We start from the raw sequence: 25,517 nt of genomic DNA on the forward strand, positions 1-25,517 counted from the left end.
CAGTAATATCAGAAGTGGCAGTGGATGGCAGAATCATGATTTCAATAGGGAACATGGTCGCTAAGGCTTTCTGTATGAGAGGAGGCAGGCGACAGGTTCAGCAGTATTTATAGTAGTGGCAGAAATGCTACACCTACAATTTTGGTCAAACCTGTAATTGATACTGATGAGCTTTGCAAGGACATGTCATCTTCTAGATGCCAAAATGCACCACCAGATGAATAAATAGTGCTGTACTGAGAGCATGAATCACTTCTGACTGCATATTTTTGGATTTACTCTGTGGGACATGTGAGGAAGAGAGAGAACTCTCACCATGTATTAAAAAACAAAACAAAGCAATAAAATGTCTCAATCAGAGGTGTTCAGAACCCAGAATTTCCATTCCATGCGAAATTCCAAAATGTCGACACTTCAAAATTGTGATGTTTTTCCACCGAACAAAATTTCCTAATTTCCCCCGCTGATACTCACATCTTCTTGTCAACTGTTTGAAATGGGCCATCTTGTTTACATTGGCCTCATTAACACTACAAAAGTGATTTCCGCCCCTTCTTGTCAACTGTTGAGAATAGCCCACTTCCACCTTAATTGAATTGGCTTGTTAGCACAGCCCCCCCCCCACACACACACACTTGGTAAGGCAACTCCCATCTTTTCATATGCTGTGGCCCATTTCAAACAGTTGACAAGAAGATGTGAGTATCAGCGGGGGAAATTAGTTTTGTAGTGACTCATCCACTCCCAGTCTTTATTCAGGCCTAATTTGATGGTGTCCAGTTTGCAAATTAATTCCAGTTCTGCAGTTTATCATTAGAGTCTGTTTTTGAAGGTTTTTTTGTTGAAGAATTGCCACTCTTAAGTCTGTTGTTGAGTGTCCAGGGAGATTGAAGTGTTCTCCTACTGGTTTTTGAATGTTACAATTCTTGATGTCTGATTTGTGTCCATTTATTCTTTTGCGTAGCGACTGTCCGGTTTGGCCAATGTACATGGCAGAGGGGCATTGCTGGCACATGATGGCATATATCACTGTATCCAGGCTTGCCCGCTCCCTAGCTCCTCAGCTGTTTGCTGGCTGGCCAGCTAGGCAGCCAGCTAGCAAACTGGGGAGTCTGGTTAACTAGGGAACCCAGCCAGCTAGACTTCCTGCCTGGTTTCCATCAAAACTTTTGACAAGCATCATTTCAGTTCCAGTGAATCAGCATTTTCCAGAAGAAAATTGTTCCAGCAGAAAATATTCAACCAGCTCTAGTCTCTATACACTTACTGTTTACAGTATATTTGTGTTCAGACATCTGGGCAAAATGAAATCACTACGATCGTTTCCAACAGCTAATGCCAGTTGAATTGTTTTTGCTTCCTAAAAATTTAATTAAAGGACTCTCACTGTACATATCATCAGGATTTCATATTGGGAAGCCCAGGGGAATGACATAGGAGCTGGTGTTTGCCTTCACTGAAGTAAAGGCACCCTTATTGCATATCTAGGTGTCTCCACCCCCCAGGTATCTCAGCACTGTTGAGTCCTTTGGGGGTGATGGAGTTATTCTTTGAATGTAAAAGTAATAACAGGAAGAAGCTGACACTGGCACAGCACACTTCAGTCAGGGCTTCCTACCCCTGCTCCAGAATGCAGTGGTTGAAACTTCACATAAGAAAATCTGTGGCTGAGAAAAACAGTAATTGTAGCCTACTGCTTAGAAGGAATTACCAGTAAAAGGAAGTGAGAGAGAGAGCAAGAGATGGCTAATTATTCATCCTAGCAAAGGCTCTCAACTGTCATCAGAGAACAGCATTGTTTACTTTGTTCTTGCACACATCACCCTGGTAGCCTCCCCCCAGCCCCAGGCACACGCTAATAACCTTTTGAAATAAGCCTTAATGGATATCTGGTCTGAACTTCTTTGAGCTTTAATTCTTGGTCTTGTATTGTACCTTTAGCCTGTAGTGTGAACAGGTCTTGCCCTAGATTCTTTGTACAAGTCCATCAAGTACTTATACACAAGGCTTAAGTCCCCTCTCAATCACCCTTTTTCAAGGCTTAACATATTTGACTCTTGAAGTCTATGCCCATAAGGCAGGTCCTTATCCCCCGCCCCCATCCAATGAACTTTGCTGTCTTCCTCCACAGTTTGACAAACCCTTGAACATCCTGTGCAAACAACATTGCACACAGTATTCCAGATATGGTTGGGGTAGATGAGACATTAACTTTCTGAATATGTAGGTCATTTCTTTGTAATTACACCCATGAACCTATAGGTCTCCTTTGCTTCTAAAGCACCTGTGTCCTTATCTTCATGCTGGGATCCTGAGATCCCTCCAGAAAGAATCCCCATAGAAACCACAAGCCAGTTGTCAGGGTTGCAAATTAAGGACAAGGCACAAACATTTTGTAAGAGGTACATTTTCAATCTCTGGATAGATGAAGACCCCTTGAATGGACATGTTAATGGGAGGATTTGGGGCAGCCAGTATCATAGGGGTAACAGGGGTGACTGGGGCAGACCAAGGTTACCTTATCTTATCCCAGGAGAGTCACACATGCAGGGAGAATCCCCAGCTTCAGTCAAGGTCTGGCCACATGTCCCACAGGCCTTGCCTTTCTCCGTGTAACCTTGGATTATCTGGTGGCTGAAATGCTTTCGCACCAGGAGCTAAGCCACATGTTCAAGTTGCTTGTTGAGGAGCCCAGGGAAAGACAGTGTACTGCAGCAGGGGGAATGAGACACTAGCAGACAGAACTCAGCTGCTCTTGCCTCCTCCCACTGTAGTCTATTCCTCTACAGCCTGCTAGGGAAGAGGGAGGTCTGAGGCAATAGAGAAGATATAACAAGAGAGAAAAAGATGGAAACAAATTGCCCACAAAAAACAAAGTGACAGGCCTTCCTCAAAGCAATATGGCACAGGGAGCAGCTTCTGTCAGATGGAGTTAGAACAACCATCTTGCAGGGCAGATCCTGGCTATATATAGCGGGAACTCTTAGGTCTCAAAATTTCTATTTGGTGAGTTGCCTACATAAGTGCTGGTGGCCATGGTTACCCAGTAGCCCGTTTCCATATCGGTGGATTCCATGTATAACATAGACTATGATATACTATTGCCATTTTATAAAGGAGCTATCCAGCCACACAACACAGTTTAAGGTCATTTTTGTTCCAGGAAGTACTGCTACATCTTCTCAGTGATCCTTTTGTTTATTTTTTGAAAAGTTTGAAAATATCTTAATCTTCTGTCAAGTTCAATGTTGTTGACTTGTTGCAGAAGGTGAACATAATGTTTAGTCAAGAGGGGAGTAATTGGTGTTATTAGTTCACTTCACTAATCTGTACATGTACCAGTGAATTCATGCTTGATGACACTATGTGAATGAGGACAAAGTTAGGAGCACAAAGTCTCCATAGTTACTAGTATATTCTTTAAATATTTCACAAATCACAACACACACACTCACATATAAAATTACATTAGAAGAACATCATTAAGGTTGCAAAGTCAAGAACTCCAAAATTAGGATATGCCAGAATTAAGGTTCCTTGTGCATACTTGATGACACACTATTTTTTCCACAGGGCCCCACCTCATTCCGTGCACATGATAGACAGGTCTCCCTTAATGAGCAGCTTTTCAATATTTTGTTTTCTCCTCATTGTTCATTGTGTGGCCCCAGGCCTTATTTACTTCACACTATTCAAACCTTGCTCTGAAGACAGAATTATTAATTTCCTCATGGACTTTTCTGTGGCTCTCAACACTAGAGTATGTGAGTGCTTCATAAACATTAATTTATTTTCACAATACCCCAGTGCGGGTGGTGGTAGTATTATCCTCAGTGCCACCCCTCTGCCAAATTTCAAGGCTCTGCCCCAAAGCATGAGGCACTGAAGCTTCTCAAGAAAAGGTTGCCAAAAATGTTTAACATGGGCAAAACACGTATTTTTCCCTAGTCTCATTCTTGGAAATGGCTGAACTGTTTTGGCTGAAATTTTCCAAAAACTTCAGTCCTAACAGACAATAGACATAGAAGAATTCAGCACAAATGTTGAAAGTTTGGCAAAATTATAAGCAACTGAAAAAAGGATCTTACGATGGGAAGTGTCGGGCAACTTTAGTAATAGGTGGTGCTACCTGCTTTTTCTATAATAAATCACTCTACTGAGATAGGGCAATCTGCCACTGTCCCTGATATCCCTGTCAGTCACACATCTTCCCTTAGAGTACGTCACTTGCATAGAACTTTGACAGTATTCCATAATGTAGATCTTTTTAAAAGCTACCCGTTAGAAAGAAATAAAATATAAAGCATTATGTTTCTGCATCTCTTGTGAAATTAAGTCTCAAGCCTTGAGGCTTTTATACAAAGAGAAAATGCAGTGTAATAATAACTTTACGTTACTGCAGTCAGAGAGCACAAGATTCTCATTTACGTTAAGTACATTACATTTACACCCATTATAAGGCCCCTTTACGTGGCCAGAGTGGTGTAAAGGGACCCTAGTGTAAATGAGAAGTAGGCCTATAAAAGTGCTCACAGTCTAATCAGTTAAATTTCTCATACTTACTGTAATTTTGCAATATGTATTTTCCCTCTGTTTCTTTTTTATGATAACGCTGACTTGGGGAAGTCCCTTACTGTAAGGCAAGAAAGTCCTAGCTCTGTTTTAATCCCTTTGTGTCTATTCAGATTTTCCCGGCATGACATCCATTGCCAGGAATGGACACAGTGAAACAGCTGTCACCTGGGAGATAATTTGTCTCTGTGTAACATGCAAATTATCTTTTAAATAATTAGAGACAGCACCGAGCAATGAATTTCCTCCCTGCCTTGCATTCAGTGAAAAGGCGGATGGTTAACCCTGAGGTACTAGATTTCCTGAACATAATGTGCCCGCGCAGTTTTCAAATTAACATTAACAACAGGCCCTCAAGATCCTGCTAGCTCGAAGAAGTAGCCTCTTTCTGATGTGTGCATGAAACTGCCACTAATGCTAATAACAGGATAAATCTTGTACTTTGCATCCAGGCAAGACTCCAATTGATTTCAACAGGAGTTCTGCCTGAGTGACAACTGACAGTTGCACATTCAAATCAAGGATGAAATCCCCCCTCCACACACACAAGCATGAGTAAGTTTGCTTTATGCAGGAAACTAAGTGGGGTTGTGGTGAGTCCATCCTTTAGCCCAGGAGCAGGCCAGGGGACTCCAAGTGCAGCGTTTCCATTAATACTCTTCCAATCTAGGGACTGTCCCTCCAAGCCCCACATGGGGTTTCCAGCACTAGATCAACATACTCAGCAATCCAGGACTACAAAACTACCCCGCCCCCAACACTTCCCTCCATGCTTGCCTATTCAGAGCTAACGTGGAGCCCACTTCCTCAGTGAAGAAGGGAAGAGAGGTCTCCTTTGTACAGCTGCTCTATTCACGTCCCCTTCCCCAAGCAGGCATGCCAGGTCTGGATCAGCACAGAGGGCTTGTGTGGCCTTTCACCGGCAGATGAATTTCACCCCAAAAGAATTCTTTTGTGACTTTACAATCTACTAAGAATTCTGATCTCTTAAATTTAGTTACTGTGGCAAACATAAGTAAATTTGGTTAAATCTTGAACCTAGTAGCCTCCACAACACAGAGCAGGCAAAACTGCCTGGCCGGCACCCACAGAAGCCTTTGCAGTTCCCGAGAGTTGTGGCACTCCTCGTCCATGCTGTGTAGTCTGGACCTGGCTGTCCATACTGGCCTCTTCTGCATGGGAAGTCATGGACTCATGCCCTACTGAACACTTGGGAGTGGTGTTAGGGAGGCCCTGAACATGTGCAGCGCCAGTTCAAAATCCAGATGGTGGGGTTGGTTCTCCTGGCTGATTGCAGGCAGCTGGGCGACCCGAAAGGGGCTGCATCAGTCTCCCTGACTGACAACTAACTGTTGTCAGCCAAGGAGAGACTCATGCCCCAGTGGCTCCTGCATGGGTAAACATGGGTCTGATGAGCCATAAAGACATGCTTGAGTGTGGAGTCTTGCCATTTACTTGAGATCTGTCTGCCATTCTTGGAGGGGCTACATACCCTAGTCTGGTAAGGTGGTTGCCTATCCCTTCTACAACCAAAGACTATTGAAATATACGGGAGTCTTTCCATTGATTTCAGTGGGCTTTGAATCAGTCCCCAGATCAGGGTTGCCTGGCCCAGTGGATTTGCATAGCTAAATGACAGAGAAGTAGCAAATATTCTTGCAATTTCTCTTCGGGTATTGGTAAGTCTTTAAATTCATGAACTGTATAAGCAGTAACTGCAAAACAGCATAAGATCATCCGGCTGCATTTCCATAGTCACTTGATTAGAAGATGCTTTAGGATACTGTAGGTTAAAATCACTGGAAGCTTTTACTGAGTTAAAGATACTATATAGTATAGTACTGTCACAGCTCAGTAAAAGCCTCCAATACCTTTGAAATACATTTTTTTCAAGGGGACAATGCTTTTAGTTTTCATGGTTAAACCAGCCAGCACTAAGATTTTTTTTCCTTTTTTCTTTCTATTAACAGACAGCTAGTATGGACATTTTGCAAGGCTGCATCAATGCAGTGTGGTAGATGCACATAAGACCATAACTATGGCCATATTGGAACAGACCAATGGTCCATTTAGGCCAGTATCCTGTCTCTGACAGTGGCCAATGCCAGATGCTTCAGAGGGAATGAACAGAACAGGGCAATTATTGGATGATCCATCTCCTGTCGTCCAGTCCCAGCTTCTGGCAGTTGGAGGTTTAAAGACACCTGGAGCACGGGGTTGCACCCTTGATCAACTTATCTAATTTTTTTTTTAACCCAGTTATAATTGTGGCCTTTACAGCATCCCCTGACAACGAGTTCACTAGGTTGACTGCATTGTATGAAGAAGTACTTCCTTTTATTTGTTTTAAACCAGCTGCTTATTAATTTCAGTGGGTGACCCCCTAGCTCTTGTGTCACATGAAGGGGTAAATAACACTTCCCTATTCACTTTCTCCACACCAGTCATGATTTCATAGACCTCTCTCATATCCCCCCTTAGTCATCTCTTTCCTAAGCTGAACTGTCCCAGTCTTTTTAATCTTTTCTCATATGGAAGCTGTTCCATAATCATTTTTGTTGCCCTTTTCTTCACCTTTTCCAATTCTAATATATCTTTTTTTTAGATGGAGTGACCAGAACTGCATGAGGTATTCAGTGTTTGGGCATACCATGGATTTGTATCCTGGCATTAGGATATTTTCTGTTTTATTATCTATCCCTTTCCTAATGGTTCCTAACATTCTGTTCGTGTTTTTGACTGCCACTGCATATTTTCAGGGAACTATCTATCATGGTTCCAAGATCTTTCTTGAGTGCTAACAGCTAATTTGAACCCCATCATGTTATATGTATAGTTGGGATTATTTTTTCTGATGTGCATTTTTGGACTTTATCTACCACACCACCAAGCAGATAATCTGGCAACAACAACCAGTTCCTCCAGCAGCAGCAACAGGAGTTTCAGTGGCGGTGGCAGAGAAAGTGGGACGAGGAGGAGGAAGAAGAGGACATTACCAAGCAACTGATATTACAGGAGCTATTCCCTGAGTAGCTTCACAGCATGCAGCACCATTTCTGGAATTGGGAAATCAGTGTTGACTGGTGAGAAAGGATCATTCTGCAGACCTGGAGTGAGCAGCAGTGGTGTGAAAATTTGAGGATGGCAAAGACAGCCTTTTTTGAGATGTGTGCTGAATTAGCCCCAGAGCTACAAAGGCAGCATGCCAACATGTGGTGCCCCATAATTGTGGAGAAGCTGGTCGCCATTGCCATTTGGAAGCTAGCCACCCCCTAATGCCTACTGGTCCATAGCCAACCAATTTGAAGTAGGGAGATTGACTGTTGGAGCCATTGTCATGCAGATATGTGATACCATGCATAAGGTCTTGTTGCAGTGGGTTATAAAGTTACTAATGCTCAGGAGATTATTGAAATCTCTGTATATATGGAGTTTCCAAACTGTGTTGAGGCAACTGATGGGACACATGTGCCCATTATTTTCCCTCACCCCCAACCAGGGCTCAGAATTTATAAACCAAAAGGGGTATTTCTCCATGGTTCACCAAGGGCTTGCCAACCACCGTGACAGGTTTACGGACATATGTGGTGGACAATGCATACGTGGTCTGGAAAGGTCCGCGATGCTAGGATCTTTCAGAATTCAGCTCTAGTTATCTTATTGGATAAAGGACGGTTTGCCCCCAAGAGCACTATGGACATTAATGGTGTGGAGATTGCTCCAATTATTCTGGGAGACCTGAAGCTATTCACGGGCCATTTGGACAGAAGAAAGGAACTGTTTATCAATTCAGTGTCACCTCAGTGGACTGTGGAAGATGACGGGTGGAAGATAACAACATTCATGCAGTCCACCCTGTTAAGTTCGAAACCACGATTAACGTCATCAAACCACTGACCGAATGTCAACTGTGGACCTCTCAGTCAAAAGTGCCACAGGATAAGCCTCCCCTTTCAGGGCTAATGTACTAGACAGATCAGACTTGGGTTAAAGATCTGCCCATTGAATGTTGAAGGCCTCCCACAGTCCAAGTGTGACTACCTGGAGAAAGACAACCAACATCACTGCCCTCGCCCTCCAGGAGACCCATGTCACAAATGAAGAAAAAGCATGTTGTGCAAAATCAATGGCTATAAACTCATAGCTAGCAATTACCACCCAAAATGTGGGCTTGCAATTTACATAAAGCGGGAAACCAACAAATTTGTGGTGCTTCCTCCTATAGCGCACAAAGAAACAACTATAGTCTCCACGCACATTGGCAAGCTAAACATCATTAATGTATATAAGCCAACTTGTGCACAGTGGCTTCAGCCAGATCTGCAGAATGCACAAGACCCTGCTGTATTTGTGGGTGACCTTAATAATCACCACACACAATGAAACTATGCAGCAAACAACATTGCAGGCAAAGAACTGACACACTAGGCATTAGAAAATGATATACCACTCCTTTTTGATGCAAATTGGCATGCCACTTTTCACTCTCCAAAATGGGACAGAGAATACTGCCATGACCTGATGCTCATCTCTAAAGGTGATACCAGCACACCAATACTTCGATGACTTCCGGAACAGCCAGCAGAAACCAGTAGTGACCCATATTGGCATTCAAATCCCAGTTCTCTATTCAAAACTGACACTGCACTGAAACTTCAAAAAAGCAGACTGGGCCACTTTCACCACGACTGGGGATAATACAATCTCCTGCATTCTCTCAATGCTGAAGACTTTTGACTATTTTACTGTGCTCCTAATCTCCGCCACAAAGAAGAACATCCCCTGGGGATACAGGTCATCGTACACTCCTTGCTGGACTGCAGAGATCCAAGAGCTCCTCCACAAATATGATGAGTATAGAGACCCAGAAATTGGAAAAGCCTTCCTGGTATCACTGGATGCAGCAAGGTAGAAACAGTGGCTCAAATGTGTAGAAGGTCTAAACTTCACACTCTCTCGAGCAGATTCTAGAACCTGCAAGACACCTCGGGGCTGCAAATCCCGCACAAGCCATTAGGTCGCAGGTGAAAGTCGATACCTTTTGTTTCTAAATTTTGGGGACATCAGAACAGCCAGTGGACAAACAGTATCGCATACAAGTCCAGTATCAGCTTTGGCAGGTGACATCCAGCTGCACTCCATCATCTCAATGGTCTGGACCATTCACAAGGAAGGAAATTGATGCAGACATGAAATTGGGAAAAACAGTGGGAAAAGATGGTATCTATCCTGAGTTCCTATTTAACCTGTGACTTCTGGCATGGAAATGGATGATGCAGCTTTTCACCAGCATCCTGGAGACCAGTGAAATCCCCTGCATATGGAGAGAAGCCAAGGTCTTTGCACCCCAAAAGCCTGGAAAACCTGCAGATCACCCTTCTAGTTATAGGTCTATCTCCCTCTTGAGCACCACCTACCAGGTGATGGAGCATATGATTCTGAACTGAATCGGGCCCAATGTGGACACCAGCCTAGCCAAGGAACAAACTGGTTTTCAACTGCACAGAAGTGGCTGCAACCAGGTCCTGGCCCTCACTACAGAACATTGAGGCTGGATTCCAATGAAAACTCAAGACCAGTACAGCTTTCATCAATATGACACAGTTTGGAAGGATGCCCAGCTACTGAAAATGACCAAAATGATTCCTGTGTGCTTATTCTCAGGCAGCTGAACCCCATGCTTAGCAGCCGAAGGATGCACGTATACTTTGGAGATCAAACCAGCAAGCTGTGCACTTTGAATAATGGGCTATCAGAGGCTCTGTACTTGCTCCAACACTCTTCAATGTATACACAAGCGATATGCATGAAACAATAGTACAGAAGTTTGTGTATCCTGATGATTTGGCATTCACAACTCAGGCCTGTAGCTTTAACAAACTTGAAGTGATCCTTACACCTGACCTTAAGATCATAGAGAAGGACTTTCAGAAGTGGAAGCTGGAGTCAAATCTGAGCAAGTCAGTAGTCTCTACTTTCCCCGTTGACAATAGAATCACACAAAATACTTTAACTGAGGAGTTTTGTGGTGAAACTGTGCATTATGACCCAAATACAACATATCTCAGTGTCATTCTTGACTGCACAATGACTTTTAATGACCACCTCAAGAAAGTAGCCTCTAACACGAAAACTCATATCACCATTATACAAATGTTAGTGGGAACAAGCTGGGGATCAACTGCCCAAGTGTACTCAGTTGCAGAATACGGTGCACCAGTGTGGACAAGAAGCTGCCATAACCAATTTGTGGATAGACCGATGAATCAGACCATATAAATCATCACTGGAACTTTAAAATCAACACCTGTGCTGTGGCTTTCTATATTAGCAAATATTGACGCTCCAGCTGTCCAAGATATAACCACAGCATGAGAACTTAAACACACTGAAGACTACCCAGAACTTCCCCTCTGGCAGGTTATGGATAACATACCCCAACAACTCCTGAAATCGTGAAAGCCACTACGGACCATATGTGACCACCTAATGTCTCTGGATCCAGCCAGGGAATAGCAAAATGTCTGGACATCCTCTTCCATTCCAAAGAAGCACATTATTACTGACCAAACAAACTGCCCTCCCGATTTCAACCTGCCAGGCAGACTTTGGACCACAGTGAACCACATCAGAACAAACCATGGAAGATGCGGCTACTTGATAACAAGTGGAAAATCAAAGACCTCCCCTCCCCCCCAACTTACGGTGATAACATCCGAACCATCAAACACATCATAACGCAGTACCCAAAGATTAATTCTAAGGTGAACTGGATGATATCCACAGTGTCACAAAGAGGCCTTGAAATAGTTTATGGACTTTCAACTGCATCTATAGAATGTTGCTGTGCAGATGCCATATGTGAGAGAGTGGAATGTGCATTTGTCTGTTTGAAAGGTTGTGGAATAGGTTAGAAGCTGCAGAAAAAAATGTGCCCATGATGATAGCTGCATGTTGTATTTTGCACAATATTTGTGAGAGTAAGGGAGGCTGAGGTGCAGAGACTTGAGCAGTGGTTTGAGCAGCCAGCAAGGTATCCAATAGAAAATGGAAACCACAAAGGCAATACTCTCAGGGATGCTTGTAGCTCTTACTTTGAGTCTCAGGCTTGAAAATGTGCAATTGTATATCCAGTTATTAGCCCCTGGTGCAGGTTGGATGGATTCTGAGCAGGCAGGACAGATACTGGGAGGGAAAATAGGTAGGTAGGCATGTACCCTCCATGGTTGGTCTTGAAAATGTTTGATAATCGAGGCTTTAGTATAAGATAGAGGCCAATTGCCTGGCTGGAGCAGCCACATTTTGAAAATGTGTATGCGGGAGGGGCAAAGGAACACTGTGGGCCGAGGGAGGGGGCAGGGCTGGATACTCAGAAAGGCACCTAGCTCACATCTGTCTAAAATGACTGCAGGCATGAGGCATCAGAATAGAAGTTAGCATGCCAGTTAGCATAACAGATGTTAAAGCTAGATATTTGCTTAGCAAACTTCCTGCAATAGGATCTGCCTCCTTAGTCCTGGGATGGGTTTCTGGCTGGGAGAGCATCAGGGCCCTGAGCCTGAAGACACTCTGGCTTTCCGGGAACAGCTCTTCACTGGCCACCTTGTGTTCATCCTCAGATGTCTCTTGCTGCTCGGCCTTGGGCAGGGGAAGGGAGAGGAGTGGGGCAGCAGAGGCAGCAGCAGGGTCCACAGCCTTCTTGGATTCAGTAGTGGAGTAATTGATTGAAATCTTGTCCAGCTCCTCAAAAAATGGACAGGTAACATTTCCGCTGCCAGACTTTTTCCTGGCATCCTTGGTTTATGTACGTTCTCCTGAGCTGTTTGCTCTTTATCCTGCACTGGTAGGCGTCCTGGCTGTGGTCTTTCATGGACATCTGCATAACAATGTCCACAAAAAGATCTTTATTCTGGTGGCTGGCCACAAGAGCTTGCTGGATCGACGCTGCTCCTCCGATGACGATGAGATCTAGGGTTTGGGCACAGCTCTAGGAGGGTGCACGAGACATGTTGTGAGGCTGTAATCAATATTACATGGTCTGGCCAAGATTTTCAAAAGTGGCTGCCTAAAGTTAGGCTCCTGAATCCATATTGGTGCACCTAAATAAAAGGCCAGTTTTCAAAAGTACTGAACATCCAGCAGCTCCCATTGACTTGAGTGTAGCACCTTAACGAGCCCATTTATTGAGTACCTAAATATGATTACAAAGCCCAAGTCATGGTATAAATTCTTGGGGGCACATACTATTAAGCTAGAAGATGAGTGCCCCCATGATCAGACTGCCGCCTCTTTTAGAACTAGTCAGCAGTGCCGTCTCATCAGCTTCTCCTCCTGACAGTTTTAGAAAATTCCAAAATCTATTGGAGGAAATTGCAGATCTGTTATTGCGCGTTCTCTAAGAAGAAAAGTAACTGTTCCCATCAAAGCTGGTCTACTTAATCCAGCTCAAGTAGAGCTGGGTGACATTATAATCATTTTGCTGAAAAATACATTTTGGGGGTACCAGAGCTATTTGTGAATTCCACAACTCGTTTGTGGGGAGAGAATTAAATGTTTTGACCATTTGGAAATGTTTGGTTTCAACATTTTCATTTTGAAACATTTTGTTTTGACCTTTTCTTTTGAAACAGCATTTTGTTTTGAATTTGACCAATTTAAACAAAACAAGGGTGAGAAACACCTGAAAACAACCAAACCAAAACAAAAAACTTGAAAATAAATTGTTTAGTTTTGGGTTGACCAAAATGTTTCCGGTCAACCCAAAACAAATTTTGGTTGCTTTGATTTGGTGAAAAAAAAATTAAAAATTAGTTTTCATTTTTATTGAACTGAAATTTTTTTGATTTTTTTTTCTTTTTGCGCTCTGGCCTCCAGGTTGGTCGCTGACCCCTGTCTCAGTCCCTCAAAGATGTAAAAGAGATGATAGGCTCTATCAGATGCCCTAAATTTGGTTGCAACCCCCCCTACATTCTGTGGCACATGTGGAATGGGCTTGCATAATATCAGGGCAGTATAGAGCTGGAGAACCCAGAAGAGGAAACACTGAAGCTGAAGACTTTGTAAACAATCCTGTAATCTGCAGTACCCCAGGGCCTGAGGACACATTTCACAAGGTGAAGGTATAAGCAGGCAGAGAAATGTATAGGGCTTCTACTTGGAGATTTATTCATATTTTTACAAAATTAATTTCTTAATGTATGGACTAGATCTGATGCCCATGTCAGGAAGGAAGTTCTGCAATCTTTATTTAATTAATTATTTGTCGCTGCTCAGCCTTAAGGAGTTGAAGCTGCTCCACTGAGGATAAATAATTGTAAAAGTAATTGGGCCAGAGAGAGAGAGAGAGAGCGCACTCACCTGGTAGGTGGGAAACCCAGGATCCAGTCCCCACTGCTCCAATGACTTTTTTATTTATCAACAGGGGACTTGAACCAGAGGTCTCCCACATCCCAGATGAGTACCCTCACCACTGGGCTAAAAGTTATGAGCAGAGGGATCCCCCCTAGCCTGGATTTAGGCGCTTATCTCATTGAGAGTGGCAGGGATTAGCACACACCCCTTGGCCAAATACCTCACATTGGCTAGTTTAGGCAAGGAGCCACCAAGCATGCTGGCTTTGTGAATCCCATTCCAAGGCACCTATCTCTCCCCATTAATTGTATAGGGAGCCTCGATGCTTAGCTCAGGTTTGTGAATCCCAGTGCTTTTCTAGGTGCCAAAAAGTTATGTGTGACAATGCTGTGAGTCACCCCACCTAAGGTCCTTTGTGACTCTAGCCCTACATATTTAAAATAATTCCCAAAAGAAGGGTGGGGTGGGGTAAGTTTTGATTGGCAGATTAATCGCTTGTTCCTCGGTTCCTCCCCTTTGTTCTTCTGCAATAAAACAACCACTGTGGAAGCCATACAGTGGCCAAGTTATGGACTGTATCCTTAGAGCAATGGCTATTAGCCACAATGGGCAGAGATGGTGTCCCTGGCCTCTGTTTGCCAGAAGCTGGGAATGGGCGACAGGGGATGGATCACTTGATGATTACCTGCTCTGTTCATTCCCTCTGGGGCACCTGGCATTGGCCACTGTCAGAAGTCAGGATACTGGGCTAGATGGACCTTTGGTCTGACCCAGTATGGCTGTTCTTATGTTCAGTGGCATCTCCTGCTGCAGCATCTTAAGTACAAAATAGATAATTAGAAGATCCTCCTGATACCTGGCAACCAATTGGATATTCTTTGGTAACAGGGCATTAATATGATATGAAAGTGATTCATATAAGCTTCATTTTGCAGTAATGAAAATCACATTTGTTAATACAATGCACAAAATCTCTCCTTACCATCTAGTTTCTAAAATACTTAAGTTGCTTATTTAATGAATTAAGTGTGAGTGGTTTTCATACGTGAGATTTGTAAAGTATCAGATGAGTGAGTTTGTTTTCAATCATACTATATAGAAGTTGATCTCCATGATATGATGCAGTAATGTTGATGCCAAGACAAGGCATGACTGCTCCTGAGATTCAGCCTAAGTACCAGTGTATTTGTCATAACTGGAAAGAATAAGATAACATAGGTCAACGATGAGAAGTGTGAGTGCCTTTGTTCTCCATGTTACGTTATAAAAGAGCACATCTAGGGGTGATGTTACTGGAAATACTGTAGTGGGAAGCTGCATCATGCCATTCTTTCTTCAAAAGCCAAAATGGAGGGTTTTTTTTAATGTAATGACAACGGACAATGTTTATTACCTTTATTTTTAGTGTTTACAGTCATCCAGGCTAAGGATGTCTTTCTGCGTCTTTTTATAATATTGACTTTCATACTTCGAAGGTGGTAACATTACACTCTATTTTCCCCCCCACACACACACCCCTCTTTTTGTACATTACTGCTGTTTAGTTTAAAGTTTGTGTAGGGCTCTAGTGGATTAGGAAGCCTTTGAGCAGAGATTTGTGTTTAAATCCTGGTCCTTCCACAGACTTTCTGTGCTATTGCCAAGTCACTTAACTTCTTCAGTTACCTGCTCTGTAGAAACTAAAAATAGTAGAAAGTTCAGAATGCACTGTTAGCCAGTGTACATCTTAATAAGCGATCAGTTGCTTTCTAGGTGAAATTTAATGTGTTGTTTTGGACCTATAAAGCCTTGGTTATTTTAGAGACCTCTCTGTGTTGTACAGTGGCAGTCGTGGTCAGTTCAAGTGCTCAGACTAACGTCCTCCTGGTTTAAATGGAAGAGGGATAGGAGTTAGGGGATTCTTAATGATGTGCCCTTGACTCTGGAATCCACTGTCCTCGCTTTGTTCTGCAGAGCTGTTGCGACTTTCATGACATGCCATGACATAAGTCTTTTCCACAGACAAAGCATGCAAATTTTCAGCCCCAAAGGTAATGTTGTAGCCATGTGAAAACAGGAAGTTATAATGGGAACGATTTTGTATTTTTGTAACCTTTGCTATCAGAAATAATGCTATAATTTCATCCTAAAAAGCTACAATAAAATAACTTTAAGGTTGCAAAGACCAAACAAGTGGAGAACATCACTGGATGTTCTGGTAGCTGTTCTCTTCAGTCTTGTCCACTTGTCCCCAAGTCTATGATCCTAAATATTCAAAAATATTTCAAAATGATATAAATAATACTGACATTTACAAAATGTAACTATTTGGCCTTCTCTCAGATTCACTTTGCACACCGTATTTTTTGCAGTAGGCTAGAATTAATGAATTAGTGTAATTTTTATGAGATTCTGAGTAGAAACACCACAATAGAATGTTTAATGGCACCATTCTAATAAATTTAAAAAAATAATAGAGACATTAGGAAGGAGAAAAATATTGAATGTTTTTAATTTTATCTTTAATAGGACTAGTGAAAGATATTCATAAAAAGGACTTATGGACAGGATAATCATTGCATATCAGGGATTATAGTGAACATGGTATATGTGCTGCATATAAAGATTTAGACCAGCCTTTCAAAAAAATTAAGAGCATTTGTTTATTAAAAGAAATATTAGAATGCATTGCTTTCTGGAATTTGCTGGATCCTGTCACATTAGTGTGCCTCAGTTACATAAAAGGGATTCCACCTTACTCTTTTGTTAACTCTGCAGACTTGTATGAGATATTTTTTCCTTGCAGGGAAAAAAGAGAACGAACGGAAATGGGAAAGGCTGTGAGCATGGCTGAGTGGCACTAATGCTACTCAGTACCCTTTCCAGCCTAATTAGAGGTAAATAGGGGTGCTTTTTATGAAGAGAGAACCAGAATAAGAGGAGCTCATGAAGGGATGGATACTGAAGCCCTAACAGCTTTTCTTTTCTACTGGAATTAAATGCTAGCCATGATTCACACTGTTAAAGCCGTACTTACATAACAAATCAATATAAATAGCCTGACATCTGTAGGTGGCTTAAATTTATTTTATATATTTAATTAATGTCATTTTTAATGAGCAACTAAGCTTCTAATGAACAGCTAGGTTACTAAGAAACCCCAAGGCCAGAATTAATAGGGAAAGGCTAGTCACCTAATCTTAACATAGTTTACTTATGGTAGAACCTTGCTAATTCATATTAATAATTAGACAGGCCATTGTGAATTATTGAATGTTCTGAATCTGCAAATGAACAAATAATTTTAGATAAGTAATCATACTGCACCACAAAGTGTATTTTATTGATTTTGTTTGACAGTTTTAGTTTTCTTTTAATTATTTTTCATAATCTATTAAATATACATCATGCAGTATGTTGTGTAGAAATACACAAAACCTTAAAACATCTGCTATTAATTTTTTTTGAGAGAATAGGGGAGACATTGCCATTTTGGGTGCCAGCTGTAATGTGTTTGGATTAGCACACTGCAGTTTAGCAAGGCTGTATTGTGCAGTAGCCACTATTAAAAAGTAAACATTTACCAACCGTTCAATCTGTGGTACTGAGGTAATGCAGAATATCTGTTTAGTGTCCTTAGAATAGGAAATAACTGCAGTACCTCAGTTACTGGGGTGAAGTAACTGTTGCTAAATGTTCACTTTTTAATGGTGACCACTATCTATGATATTATAACATAATATTCCTTCGATATTAAAAATACAGAAAATAAAAATGAGACATCAGTATGAGATGGATGAATTTTTTTTTTTAATGTGAAGATGCTGGCAAACAACATAAATAGGTACAAGTATAGACCCTGATTCAAAGTCCATTGAAGAAAGTGACAGTCTTTTCACTGACTGCAGTGGGCTTTTGAGCACGTCCATTGGGAGTGGCATTTTGGTCAATAGGAAAAACCCCTATCCAATTCAATGGTTGTTTTTCCTGAATGAGGATCACAAGATTGGGCCTATAGTGGAGTGTACTTATGTACTATAAGTAAATTGTAAGAGTATTTTAAATGCCAATAAATCCATGTTAGGTTTGAAATCAAATGTTTAACTATTTCTTAGCAGAATTATTGCCAGTTTAACACAAGTCCCAGTGTTCTTTTAAAAAATGATAAATATCTACAAATTTCCTCCTTTAATTTTTATATTCCTATTGAAAGAAGCACAAAATAAATTTATTCCTCTCAACTGGTGAATTGTATCATTTTGTAATCCTGCTTCAATTAAATAAATCATAGGGCCTGATTGAATATCCCTTGAAGTCAATTGTAATCTCTGTTGATTTCACTAGACTTTGGATCAGGCCAACAGTAGCAGAATCTAGGGTTGCCAATTTTCTAATTCCAGAAAACTGAACACTGTTGCCCCGCCCACTGCCCCGCCACTTCCCTGAGGCTCCACCCCTGCCCCTTCCAGAGGCCCCACCCCTGCTCACTGCATCCCCCCTCCCTCCATCGCTTGCTCTCCCCCACCCCTGCTCACATGCTCATTTTCACTGCAAGGCCCAAACAAGCATATTTATTGTTTTGACAGATGTATTATGCTAATTTCAGGTTTTATTTGTTACAGGACACCAGAGCTGTCCGCAGAATAGTCAAAAAGAATAATTTTTTAAAAAATGAAATTTCACAAAGGTTTTCATGGTTCTTTCTCTCCCCTCTTCCCATTTTTCATAACCAGCTCCATGGTTTTTTGTTCACTAAAGTTATTGTAATTTTATGTGTGGAATTAGGACCATACATTATTACAGCAGCAATGAGTGGCCCACTCCTGAAGCCCAAATACAAATCCATAAAGCACAACCACAGAAATGCACACCTGACCATACGCCTATATAAATAAATCTGTAGAAACTCACTCCTACACCTACATGCAGATACACATGTGTACACATCTAGCATGCACTAACACATATACTTCCATCTTATGTATTATTACAATTGTTGTTTAGTGCCTGGAGACCCCAACAAAGATCAGGGCTCCAGGGTGGTAGGTGCGGGACATACACATGAAAAGAGAGAGTCTGCAACAAAGAGTTTATAATGTAGCTAGACAAAGGTGGGGAGAAATGTCTGATACATTGGCTCTTCTGCAATAACTAGTCAACAACATTCACTTTTTAAGAAATAATACATTGCTTTTAGAGTTCCCTTCTCTTTTCAAAATTTGTTATGAAATGAAATATATTTTGTGATCAATTTTTTTCTGCTCAAGCCAGCAAAAGGAATAAAAGTCAAAGAGTTAGGCTGCAAATTTTATTCAGACAGGTATACACACATGCGGCAATACATGCACCTCCCTACACAGACACTGCCTCTTACACACATACAATGCCTGCATGCACACACTTGCCTACACAGAGATGCTTTTTCATACACTTTTCCAGGGGCTGCCTAAATCACCCAGCCAGGAAGGGAGGAGATGGGCTGGAGGGGAAAAGATGTTGGGGGGGGAGAGAAGAGGATGGGGAGGGAAAGAGGCTAAGGACGAAAGCAGAGTGGGGGTGAGAGGGGGCGGTGAAGGAGAGAGGAGGCGATGTGGGGGGGTATGTGGAGTGGATGGGGATGCAGGGGGAGGCAAAAGGCTATAGGTGCATGAGGATGTGGGGGACACGGGTGTATAGGAACATAATGGGAGTGCACCAGTGTATGGAGGTGAATGGGGTGCAGGGCTGTGGGAGGTGAGGGTGGCTCTGGGAGGTGGAGAGGATGTGTGGGAGAGAACTGTAAGGGGTACAGGTCTGGGATGGTAGGTATGGGGGGGCAGGATGGGATGGGGGTAGGAGGGTTGGGATGGGGAGGGATGCAGTGATGGGGAATGCGGGTGCAGGGGGGTTGGGACATGGAGGATGCAGTGAGGGGGATGGAAGTGCAGCCCCATTCCCAGCACTTGGAGACAGGGATACACATACGTCCAACTCCTGGGTGCTGGTGATGGGGCGACAAACGCACCGCAGCTCGAGCCCAGCCACAAGGAGCACGAGGAGAAGAGGGCTGGCCAGCAGCAGGAGAGGTGCATGCCATGCAACCCCTCAACAGCCGTCTGCTGAACTCTCACGAGTCGTGCTAGTTCCTCCCCTGCCCTGACCCAGCCAGTGGGAGCTGCACCTGTGGGTGGGGGCAGGGCAGTACGCGGATCCCCCCGGCAGCCTCTTAGGCTAGGAGCCAGACATGCCGGCTGCTTCCCGACCCGGGAGCCACGCAGCGTGGTGGCTAGCAGAGAGCCTGCCAGCCCTGCTGCACGGCGCCGCAAACCGGACAGTCAAGCACCCGGTCAGCGGTGCTGACTGGAGCCACCAGGATCCCTTTTTGACCGAGTGTTCCAGGTGTTCCGGTCCAAAACCGGACACCTGATCACCCTAGCAGAGTCCCAAATAACTGAATTAACCAGGGAATACCTGAAACACATTGATAAATAAATGTTCAATAAATAGTGTTTTTGTGGTTCTGCTGTAGTGTACTACTGTTTTCTTGTTCTGTGATTGTAAATAAGTTATAAGCCCTGTAAAAGAAAATTACAAAAACAGTTAAAAATTTGTATATACACAATTTAATATTATTGTTTGCCTAGCCATGCAATATAGCTTTTTAATCTCATTTAAATCATCTGGGGTTGGTAGCAAATTTTCAGTGTTGTTTTCTTCTCTGTGAATTTCATTTTCTGGTCTCATCACAATCTCATTGTAATTCAGCATCTCACAAGTCAATCTCTCTCTCCCTCCCTTTTCCACCTATATGATTCACTGAAGTTTCAGTCAATTAAATTGCAGTCACAATGCCACAAGCCCAGCAACATCAGTGTCAGTAACCCTGCTATTTATTTCCAGCAGGGTTGACTTTTTGAGTACTTTTTACAATTGTCTTTTTTTACTTTTGGATGTGGTGTTTGTTAGCAAGTTTTTTAAAAAGTTGTGTTCCATTGAAAATAAGACGTCTTTTGGAAAGTAGTTGCTAAATCCTTTGTCTGTATAGTCATAAATAATACTCTACCATAGACTTAACCAACCTTTACTGTGTGGCGAGGCTGGTTGTTCCCAGCATCAACATGATTTTTTTTTCCATGATTGTCACTTGTCATTTTTCACAGACCAAAAATCTGTATCTAATGTGTCACCATTACAAGCTTCCATTATTTTCTATTCGTGCAGACAGTCTCTGAGTCTAGATCTTGATCAGAGTTTTTATTTTCAGCTGCCTTTGATGTCACTATTTGTTGTAACACTATTTCCATAATTCTGATCAGCACTGGCTGCTGAAGATGTGATTTTCAATAGATTTATAGGACCAGATTTTCAAAATTGCACACACATCCTGCACATTTAATTAATGTGACTGCTCCAGCGTAACACATAATTGTGTGCAGAAATGACCAGAAATGGCCATTTGCCATACACATATGTTCTGTGTGCATCTGCAGTTATGGCAATTACATGTTCAAGCCTAAATGTCATATAAAACTTGCCCATGTTTTCTGTGACAGAATAAGAATTTTCCTCTTGCACTTCTTAAGTGTCCTTGCAACTGAGCAAAGGCTTTAACTATTTAAATATAGCATGTAGTGTCAATGTGAAAACATTCATAGCGGGGGGGCAACGTAATGATAAGCTATGGATCTAATACAATGCTTCAGATTAAATAGAGCTCTATATGTCATCCGAAAGAGACTAACAAGTGGTGTGTTGCTGAATAGCTGGGCTGCTGCATTCTAAACCATTGGAAATTCTTGAAGGGTCAGAAATGAGCTATAATATTTAAGCCTAGAGTCTGATGGGATAAGACACAGTCTTCTGATGGGATAAGACACAGTCTTCTGATGGGATAAGACACCCATCACAGTCTTCTGATGGGATAGACACCAGCTCTAGAGGAGCATTTTTAGCAGCTGTAGCTATTTGAATAACTAGAACAAATGCAGAAGGACACTATGGTCCATCTGTATGATCCATGATTTAGTTGGGGATTGGTCCTGCTTTGAGCAGGGGGTTGGACTAGATGACCTTCTGAGATCCCTTCCAACCCTGATAGTCTATGATCTTGATGATTGTAGGGCCATCACCTTGATGAAGGATGATGTTATGGACAGTGTGAGTTTCCATCTTTCCATGCAGCTGTTCTTCAGCTAAGTGCCAATGACTAAAACTTTGCCAACCCTATAGCTAGACTGCAGAGGTTCTAAGTAATGTCTTGATGAGACTAACAAAAGCTCCCAAGCAAAAGTCTACAACGTAGCTTCCATAGGTGCTGTAACTAGGGGTGCTACCACACCTCCTGGCTGGAAGTGGTTTCCATCATATACAGGGTTTACAGTTTGGTTCAACAGCTCTCAGCACCTCCACTGTATAAATTACTCTAACACTCCTGGTAGCTTGTAATGTGCTCATTATCTTAAACACATTGCAGTAGTGCTGAATACTTTGAGCAGTCACTAAAATAAAAAAAAAGAGACTTGATTTCTGGAAAATATCTTTCACCACAAAGGCAACCAAATGACTTTTGAACACAGTAAAATTTCCCCTGCAGTGCTCTCACGAGAAATTTGCTATTTCCATGTGCAGGTGGAGCTATTTTATACTTAATAATCACAATTTAAATTGGAGCCAATATGAGCTGGCCAGCCTGTATGAATAGTGGCCACATGTGTCAGTCAATTCAGGCCAAGATTTGTTGCGATAGCACTGGTGTTTGTCGTACCAAGTGTCCGGTGATAACAATGGGAAGTGTGGGAAGCAGAGTGATGGCACACTCCAACATTTGGGGGGGGGTTACTTTCCACCAGCACCAGTGAGAAGGGTCTGGCAGACCCACTAGTATTCACCTGGCTACATCCCACCTCCTAGATCAAGCCTTGCCAATCTTGAAAGGCTGCATGTCAGAACAGCGATGGGTTCCATAAATGGTACAGCATAATTATAGGCTTAAGGCATCTAAACAGGTGAGGAAAATTGCTTGGAATATTTTGGGTTATTTCAAATTCTGAACATTTGAGAACTGATACAGTATCTCCAAGATGTACCTGATCGTATCGGCCAGGTTGTGCATATTTACTGTATTTCAAAAATCCAATTTTTGTCAAAAATAAGGTTCAAACTTTTAAAAAATAATCTTGCTTGGCTGTCCACTGAATAGGCAGCCATGCCCAGTGGTGTGGGCATTAAACTTTACCACCCAGGAACTGCACCTACAGTAAACTTCTATTTCTGTTATGCTGGCTGGTTCTGTGAGCTCCAAACTGGAACAACAGCCCTACCCTGCACGTTCTCTCTATCTGGCGGACTGCATAAAGTTGGTGTGAGTGGCCGATGTAAACTATAGCAGCCTTGAAGCTGAGCTGATCTAAAGTGCAAAGCTAGCATGGAGGGACAAACACACACACCATAATTGGTTAAACCCACTTGTGGCATATTTAGACTGTAAGATGTTCAAGACAGATATCCTTTTTTATTCTGTATTTGGACAGTGCCTCGCACAATGGCTTCCCAGCCATCATTGGATTCTGTAGGTGCTCTCACACTAGAAATAAGGAAGAGAGGCAGAACTCATACTAGAATCCAAAATGGCTCCTCTGACGAGCAACGCCTGAGTTGGTTGAAATATGGATTTTTCTGTGTTCTTCCTTAATCCCAACTTAAACAGAGGAAAAGTACTCCAAAGTACATTAATAACCTGAGTTTGGGGCACTGATGTGCCAGTCATCTATATATTGGTGTACTTGGAGTGCTAGGTGAGGAAGTTGAGAATATTTAGGGCCTGCTCCTCAACCCACTGAAGTCAGTGGAAGGACTCCCATAGAGTTCAGCGGAGTTTGGTCAAGTGCTTAGTGAACCATACTGTTGTGGCTGACCCTAAAAAGGGGCATTTTATTGTACTATGCTCTGTGTAGTAAGTAGATAGCAGTGGATTTGTATTGTAGTAATGGTTGATTCACAGCTTAAACATGAGATTCTTCCAATGAGACTGTTTTATCAAGATATGAAAGTCAACGGTCAAAGATCCAAACTAATCCTGCTGATTTAGAGAGTGAATTATGACACCCAAATACACCCAGACACATTTGTCCTGATTGATAAATTTGTTGGGATTCTGAAATAAAGAGAAATGGGTGTGTGGGAAACTGGGGGTGGGTAGGAGGGAAGAGTGGGGAGAGCGGGAGTAGGAATAAGAAAACAGACCCTTGTTCTTTACTTTAATTTGGTTTTATTATTGCTGCTATCATAAAAGTTTTTTTTAAGTAGACAACTGAATGCCAAGAGAAGACTCGCTATCACCATGGTTAAATAACTCTAGCTGCAAGCATACTGGTAACTTGTGCTGAGATTTTCAAAGGGCAGTTAGGTGCCCAGACCCCATTGATTCTCAGCAGGAACTGAGTGCCTAACTACCCTTTGTGCCTTTGAAAACCCACCAGCCGTCACCACACACACTCCTTGGTCTCATCTCAGAGAACATAAGAACATAAGAATGGCCGTACCAGGTCAGACCAAAGGTCCATCTAGCCCAGTATCTGTCTACCAACAGTGGCCAATGCCAGGTGCCCCAGAGGGAGTGAACCTAACAGGCAATGATCAAGTGATCTCTCTCCTGCCATCCATATCCATCCTCTGCCGAACAGAGGCTAGGGACACCATTCTTTACCCATCCTGGCTAATAGCCATTTATGGACTTAGCCACCATGAATTTATCCAGTTCCCTTTTAAACATTGTTATAGACCTAGCCTTCACAACCTCCTCAGGTAAGGAGTTCCACAAGTTGACTGTGCGCTGCGTGAAGAAGAACTTCCTTTTATTTGTTTTAAACCTGCTGCCTATTAATTTCATTTCGTGACCCCTAGTTCTTGTATTATGGGAATAAGTAAATAACTTTTCCTTATCCACTTTCTCAACATCACTCATGATTTTATATACCTCTATCATATCCCCCTTAGTCTCCTCTTTTCCAAGCTGAAGAGTCCTAGCCTCTTTAATCTTTCCTCGTAAGGGACCCTCTCCAAACCCCTAATCATTTTAGTTCCCTTTTCTAGTGCTAGAATATCTTTTTTGAGGTGAGGAGACCACATCTGAACACAGTATTCGAGATGTGGGCGTACCATGGATTTATATAAGGGCAATAATATATTCTCAGTCTTATTCTCTATCCCCTTTTTAATGATTCCTAACATCCTGTTTGCTTTTTTGACCGCCTCTGCACACTGCGTGGACATCTTCAGAGAACTATCCACGATGACTCCAAGATCTTTTTCCTTACTCGTTGTAGCTAAATTAGCCCCCATCATATTGTATGTATAGTTGGGTTTATTTTTTCCAATGTGCATTACTTTACATTTATCCACATTAAATTTCATTTGCCATTTTGTTGCCCAATCACTTAGTTTTGTGAGATCTTTTTGAAGTTCTTCACAATCTGCTTTGGTCTTAACTATCTTGAGCAGTTTAGTATCATCTGCAAACTTTGCCACCTCACTGTTTACCCCTTTCTCCAGATCATTTATGAATAAATTGAATAGGATTGGTCCTAGAACTGACCCTTGGGGAACACCATTAGTTACCCCTCTCCATTCTGAGAATT

General features: G+C 42.3%; 1 protein-coding gene across 6 annotated transcripts in view; it reads left to right on the forward strand.

Annotated features, from left to right (window-relative positions):
* The window catches only part of CFAP61 (cilia and flagella associated protein 61), a 232,812-nt gene that overhangs the window by 196,729 nt on the left and 10,566 nt on the right, over window positions 1-25,517 (forward strand). Inside the window, exon 25 of one of the 6 annotated variants that reach the window (XR_006577809.1) lies at window positions 13,447-13,685. The exons of 4 other annotated variants lie outside the window; for them this stretch is intronic. The gene's annotated coding sequence lies outside the window, so the exon portion shown is untranslated. Of the gene's footprint in view, window positions 1-13,446; window positions 13,692-25,517 lie in introns of all 6 variants that reach the window. One more of the 6 variants, XR_006577810.1, reaches the window with a different exon arrangement.

This window comes from Mauremys mutica, chromosome 3, assembly GCF_020497125.1.
Source record: "Mauremys mutica isolate MM-2020 ecotype Southern chromosome 3, ASM2049712v1, whole genome shotgun sequence".
Lineage (NCBI taxonomy): Eukaryota > Metazoa > Chordata > Testudines > Geoemydidae > Mauremys > Mauremys mutica.